The 7,249-nt window shown below is 43.6% G+C and overlaps 1 long non-coding RNA gene across 1 annotated transcript; it reads left to right on the plus strand.

Annotated features, from left to right (window-relative positions):
- Positions 1-1,839: 1,839 nt before the first annotated feature.
- Positions 1,840-2,351, plus strand: LOC144135369 (uncharacterized). The gene is made up of 4 exons (XR_013315481.1): positions 1,840-1,897; positions 1,984-2,010; positions 2,142-2,195; positions 2,282-2,351. It is a non-coding gene; the product is annotated as an uncharacterized LOC144135369 (long non-coding RNA).
- The last annotated feature ends 4,898 nt before the right edge of the window (positions 2,352-7,249 follow it).

A 7,249-nucleotide genomic window follows, 5' to 3' on the forward strand; every position in this document is an offset into this window, starting at 1 on the left:
CAAAGGCTGGTCCAACAAAGGACCAGAGTGAGAAAAACTATTTTCAATACTGGGCTCCTTGGACCATCTCTTTGCTCAATGTCCAATCCACGTTGTGGCACTCCCATGGGGAAGGCACAGTTACTGCAGATTTGGTATAGCATTTCTTGCTCACGCCGGACGTCTGCCGGCTATTTTCTACGGCGCGTTGGAACATATGTGGAATACCTATTGACTAGTGCAAGCACAGAAAGTTACCATAATAAGAGTAAGAGACAGGACACCACGCTAGTGTCCTGTATCCTCTTACTTTGGTCTATGTCTGTGTTTGCGCTATTCAATATGTTTCACTGCTACAACCAACTAGCCCAAATGAAAGCCTTAGCATGTGGAATACCTGCGGAAATGTGCCTGCCATTATGACTTTGTAGTAGCAGGTACTTTAAACAGCTGTGTTTATCTTTATATGCCACATCAAGCGTGTTTTTGACCACTGGAAATAGATAATGAGATTTATTTTTAAATTTATTTTACAGAACGATTTGATTTGCCACCTGCGTCTTTTGGAACTTTGAGGATAGGAGCGCACCGAGCCGCACGTTTCTAAAGTATATCCCGTAGGCGCATTCTAGACGACGCCTAGGAGGGCGATTAAGTGCCTTCATTTTCGCTGAAAAGCATCTCAAAATGCAACCCAACAGATAATCATTGTTAAGGGGAAGTGAAATAGTTTGCGTACTCGTAATTATTGGTTGAGAAATGCACGAGGAATAAGTATCTGAGCGCGAGTCTTTTAAGCGTTGATTTCGAATGCAGACTACGACAGAATTTAACCTAAAAGACGTCACACAGCCAAGTTGCGTAATAAATGATTACCTTGCTGTTAATTCTTGATTTTACTAAAAGGACGAGAAAGTGCTTTCTTTAAGAAACGAAATTGTAGCTGTTGTCTACGGGTTCAAAAACGTAGCGCTAGTTCATTAACCACAGAGCCTATGGCAGTGAGTGGTTTTAATTGTTTTCTGCGTGCTCGCTCATACAGGCGCCCTCTGCTCGAGCGCACCTATACGCGATATCTTTTGGCAACGCGCCACTAGACTAAGCTCTCCGGAAATTTTATCATTTGTTTTCTTTAAGCGTAAGTAGATACTTGCATGAAGCATTTGCATTACTTTCAGTATGATGGCTATTAGCCGGAAAAAAGAGGGCCTACTTTAAGACTTGACGAGTTCTATTAGCCTTAGTTCAGTTTGCTGCGGGGAGAGTGGCGGGCTAGGCGCAATTACATTTAGACTATTGCAGAAACAAATGTTACTGTTTTTTTTGGTGCCAACGGCATGTAGGCTGGCAAGTAAACGCTTGAGCGGGAAACTGTCCACTGATCGATCTTGTAGCATAAAATGAAAACAACGCGCGATGTGGCGGCTGCAGATCTGGCATTGGACCGTTGCTTAGATAAGAAATGCATGTAAACTCTCTGGCACGCTCAGTTTAAACGTCACACCACACTTTGGTCACAAGGCGCTTAAACACAGACAAGAGTCTTCAACGGAGTATACAGCTCGTGATCACGATTTTCCGTAGTGCTACGGACGGTTCTGAAGTTGGGAAGAGAGATTGTTAAGGGTGCGGACCGGCATAGAGAAACAAAGCGAATAAGGCCCTGTCGTGTGCAATAGGCAGGATGGTCGCCCTTGAAGTTCTTGGTGCGCTAATCACATTTAACGAAGCAGTATTCTAGCTCTTCGTAGAAATTGTGGTATATTCTGAAGGAGAGTTGTGCGAGACAAGACAAAAAAAAAGATTTGAGGAAGTGTTGCAACATGTTGGCTGGTGCTGTTTCCTTGTATTCATCCTGCAGGTGAAGAGGTCAACCTGATCCTTGAGGACGACGACATTGAGACAGACATGATGATCAGTACGTGAGCAGTCCGAGGGGTTATGCTTGGGATTTAATTCTCTCTGTGCATTTGACTTACCTTGCACTGGTCGTCTTTCTTCCAGCATCTGGAACAGGTCTGACGAGGGAAGGTAAATTCGACTGCTGCTTGTCACTGGTATTTTTTTTATCGCACCTTCTGGTCCATGTTATTTTATGTTAACTTCTTACTTTTTATCTGCGAAGCCATTGTTGAAAGCGCTGTGCTCAATCCTGCCTTTAGGACTGCACAACCTGATCCTTGAGGACGACCACGTTGAGACAGACATGATGATCAGTACGTGAGTAGTGAGAGGGGTTATGCTTGGGAATAAATTCTCTCTGTGCGTTTGACTTACCTTGTACTGGTCGTCTGTCTTCCAGCATCTGGAACAGGTCTGACGAGAGAAGGTAAATTCGACTGCTGCTTGTCGCTGGTCTTGTGCTAATTAACGTTACCTTCTGGTCCACGTAATTTTATGTTTACTTCTTACTTTTAATCTGCGAAGTAATTGTTGAAAGCGCTGTGCTCAATCCTGCCTTTAGGACTGCAATACTTCATAGAGGCGCGTAAAAGGACGGGCAGCATTATTCTTCAGCATGGTACCTAACTTCAATTTAATATACTGGAGGGAACACTTAAGCTCCGCCTTCGTAGTATTGAGCATTGGTGTAAGTGAGTTATTGCCCATAAATGTGAAATAGGTCGTTCTTTACATTCATATATCCCTTCTTTACATTCATATAGCACTTGTGGTGCAGGGGTGCAGCCGTTAAGGCACGCGCCACTGCCCTGCAATGACAGGTTCTGCCACCAGTGGGGCTTGATGCAACCAGGTTGCTCTTCTTGAGCAACCTATCGCGACAAATAATTGATTTAGGTGCCACTTGCCGAGGTGGGCAGTTTGCTTACTGCCCAGGGAACAAGTTGTCATAACGACACAAGGACACGTGACATAGTGGTCCCAACTGCCACCTAGGATGCTTTACTTGGGATTTTTCGTGCATTTTTCACTCATGGTCACCGACGCCAACGACAATCCCGGCCTTTCCGATTCAAGGACTCTTAGCGCCATCTCGTTAAAATCTGGTCACGCTGCCATGATGGAATTTGCAATTTCCAGGGCAGGTGACATGATTTTTTCATGCATACATTTACAATGTCAGCTCGAGTCAAAAGAAGGACACGTAGGAGGCTGTGGGCAACGTCTAAAATAAGAACAGTACTAAACAATATAATGATCGTGAGTACGACGACAGGGAGGTAAAGACTGGGTGCTTGGGGTTTCGGCGCAACATGATATTGCGTCGTCATCACAATCGTGAGCATCATCCTCATCACTAGCAGCCTATGTTTACTGCACGACAAAGGCCTATTTCTCTTATACTTCTAATTAACGCCTTTGTAATGATTTTGCGTGGAAGAGCTCAAACTGGAGACAAAAATGTTTTCCTTTTAAAGTCCTACCATATGGTTTTCTGCTATCATGAAATTCAACGCTATATATAGGTATTGTTCGAGACTTGCCATATGAGATGGCTGGTGTGCTGCGCGATGCCTAGCCCTGCAGGCGAAACGCGCCGTTTAAGTGGCCCAGCACAGAATCATTCTGAACCTTCTTCATTCTGTTTGATGATATGAAGATTGCTTTTGCCGGAATTACCCACCTCTGCATGCAGCGATCTGAAGTGCATATTGAGTCAAAGTTCTTTTCTGGAATTTACCGCAGATTATGCGTAAGTACCACATCTTGCTTCATCTTGACAGCCTTATTGGATGCAGCAGATGAAAGCAGGAGATTGTAGATTTACCAGATATTCACTTTTTCAATAACTATACGGCAAGAAATAAATAATAGGCGCGAGATCTCAGGCAAGATATTTTTAGCTGTTCGTTAAAATTTTTAGAACTTCCCCTACACTTGCACTAGCTCTTAGCAGAACGGAGGCAATGAATACAAGCCCCATAAACCGCGGTTTACCTTACTTTTGTAGACATCTGTGTACTGGTCACAGCTGAACGTGAAAATAGTCTGCGATGAAAGCACATGTGCCGGTCATTCTTGACAATGATGTCAAAGGCTCAAATTATAAAAAAAATGAAATTAGCGTTTTGTACAGAGATAATATAGCGTCGCTGGAACAATCGATCTTTTTAAACCGTGAAAGGCTTCAGAGGGAGGCGCTCGGGTTTATTTTTACTTCCGGCAAGAACTGAGGACGCGAACTTTAGCGTGTCATTTCTTCCGCATGCCTTCAGGGATGATGCAACGTCCTGGGCCCTGGTGCTTGGATGCCTCCTTTTCTCGCTCTTTCTTCTCGTTGTCGGCGTGATCTTTTACATCGTACAAGGTGCGTTTCTCACGAAGCAAAAACTGAGCGCGAACGAAAATGCACCCGCGAGTTCAGCACGGCCCGATTTTACAATCATAAGCCTATGTAGAAGATTTACTAAGGGGGAGAGAACTTGCACAAAAATTGAGTACCTCTGGCAAGCATGCAAAGAACAAGGCTGCGCTATCAAAAGGATTGCTATTCTTTGCACCGTTGGCGTTGGTCATTGAATTTTTACCAGCGTTGGCCTCTTGTCACCTTGGTGTTACTCAATGAGTGTTTGCCAGATGTCATCAGACACCTTTGCCACATTGGCCTTATTCACTGGCTATTTACAAGAGGAATGCAGAGAGATACCAAACGGGAACATGTAGGTAGATAGAGGCTTTATATACTCAGATTTCTTGAAGGCATTGACATTCGAAGTAAACGAGAAGAAGATATGTCGTTACCAGGAACCTAGAACACTCGTCTAGTTCACTTGATATTTTGTCGCTTGTGAAAAAAATAGGGCGGCAGCGAAACTTCGATGTTATAGCCCCTTTAATGTGCTGTGTCGCTTTAGACCAATCGTCTACGGCGCGACGTGTGTACATGAATCGACGCAGTGACTAGCTCTACAGTGTAATAGAGAGTAACCGCGTTGCGTAAAGACCCAATTTTGGAAGACATGTCGTCATTGTTTCCACAGAAACAGCGTCTAGTGATGGGAAGCCTTGTGAGTGTTAAATTTGAAGCCGCTAGAAAACTGATTCGTTGCGTGGGGTTCTCAAAATACCTTTTTTAAAATATAAAGGAACATATATCAGCCTTGTTTCTTTCATTTCTAAATTATTGCACGTTAGTCTGAGCAACGACATCTAAAAAAATATACTTCTACTTCCACAGAAAAAGCAATCCGTCACGTAACGAATATACAGCCAACGCATACAGCCAAGCGTGCTATTGGTGCATATAACGCGATACGTGTTGATCGTAAATATGAATTTCGATTGATACAGGCTGTGTATTTTTATGCATCTGGAGCGAAAAATTATCTAGGAAATCTCGGGCCTTTGGGCTACACAAGTACAAATATCAAAACTCTGAGAACTTATGTATGGCAAATAATTCATTTCAGAGCAAAATATAAACTGCAATCATTGGCTCATAATCTACCATATATACTAAAAAAATATAAGCGCACAGGTGGTTTTAGTTCCAAGGAGCGGGGGAATCATTTTGCGCATATGTAAATGTCAACTCCTGATCTATATGTACTCCTGTAACTTTCATTTTTCTTTTTTGCCGTATGTGTCCTTCTTGTATTCCGTGCCATAGTGCCGAATGTCTCAATTTTTATGAGTATTATATTGTTATTTGATACTGCATATCTGCTTTCAACGTGTTGTTTCTCTCTTTTTTAACTTTGAGGTAGTTGTAATGCCTATCTCATACGTAAGAAAAACAATTTGCTACTCTAATACAACATGAAAGGTACACCAAACATAAGAGACAGCTAATTACAGTAACCTCGAAGTTAAGAAAAAGAGAAAGAAACAACAGGTTGACAGCAGATACGCAGTCCTATGTATGTCCTACGGTCGGCTATAGGTATTCGGCCCAAATAGCTATAAACCTTTCCTATGTCCATCTATAGCTGTATATTAAGGGGGATATATTTTTCTATACAGACCTAAAGACAGTTGTATGGTTTCACAGCTGTAGCTTTAGTGCCATAGATTTTTCCAACAGCTGGCAATAAGCACCTCTTTGGGTGCGTATAGACATTCATAAAAGGTCATAGACGGACATAGCTTTTTTCCATAGAAGCCCATAGGGCGTTTTTGCATGGGACGTACGTTCACTGCTGTCATATATAATGGTACCTTAGGCCTTTGTCAAGCTATGTGCACAGCTTTTAGCCCATGGTGACCAGCCAGTTTTTTTTTCTGGCAAATAAACTGCATTGATTGATTGAACTAAGTTCTCGCTGCGTCCAAACACTAGTATTGTTGAAATTCTGAAGAATTTTGGAGTACATGTTAGGCGGTGCTCTATAATTAATGTTATTACCATTACTAGAACTTGCGCTGCACGCTTTTTACACGCCTATGCTCTGATGTAACCGGCTTCCCAAGTGCGTGCACCGCGCAGATGTGGAGCTTTATCTATCGTTATCTTTGTCAGACATTGGCCCTTTCGACGGAGGAAGCCGTGTGAGAGACTTCGGTGACTCCGGCGAGTCGCCCATGGTCGTACCGGAAAAACCCACGGTACGCATTCTTTTCACCGAAGCAAACTCCGCCGCGGCATGAACACACTTGTTGAGACCGCAGCGGTGGCGAAGTGGTTGAGCATCCACCTCGCATGCGGGAGGTGCGGGGTTCGATTCCCAGTGCCACCGGATACTCAGCGGTAATACGATGGGTGCAAGCTTCCCCTGGTCTGGTGCTCGGCTTATTTAGGGCGAATGCTTGGGAAATGAGTCTTTGACCCCAGCTTGAGAAGTCGAAAATACTTTGTGCCATGGCGCTCTTTGGCCATTGATGCCCTTACTCAGGCAAAGGCGAGAACTTTCAAACTTGTGGGTTGATATTTTTCTAGCTGTTTATAACATATAAACGTTTCTTTAGCTAGGCTAGACTGAGCCACCCTCGTATGTCTTAAAGCAAAAATCTGGCACTCACCTGGTCAGAGATAAGGAGAGCATCGGCGCTATCCTGGGCCACACCGCTGACGTCAGTTTTAGCAGACTCTCTAACTACTTACTAAAGTAATTTTGAAAGGACAGGACTTTGTGGGCTACTGACAAAGGAATATGTAGGATGAGCCAAATACGATCAAATAAAGCCATATTAGTCTGGGAATGCATGCTCTGCAGGCATTCGGCATAGAATGTTACCTTCGCATGCACGTTTATAGACTGAGTCCAAGAACTGGCCTTTACCTGCACCACGCCGGGCGCGCAGGTGAAATGGGCCAGCGAAATAGTAAATAAATATGATGGGAGCAGGAAAATGATGTACAAAAGCGGAC

This window comes from Amblyomma americanum, chromosome 5 (assembly GCF_052857255.1).
Source record: "Amblyomma americanum isolate KBUSLIRL-KWMA chromosome 5, ASM5285725v1, whole genome shotgun sequence".
Lineage (NCBI taxonomy): Eukaryota > Metazoa > Arthropoda > Arachnida > Ixodida > Ixodidae > Amblyomma > Amblyomma americanum.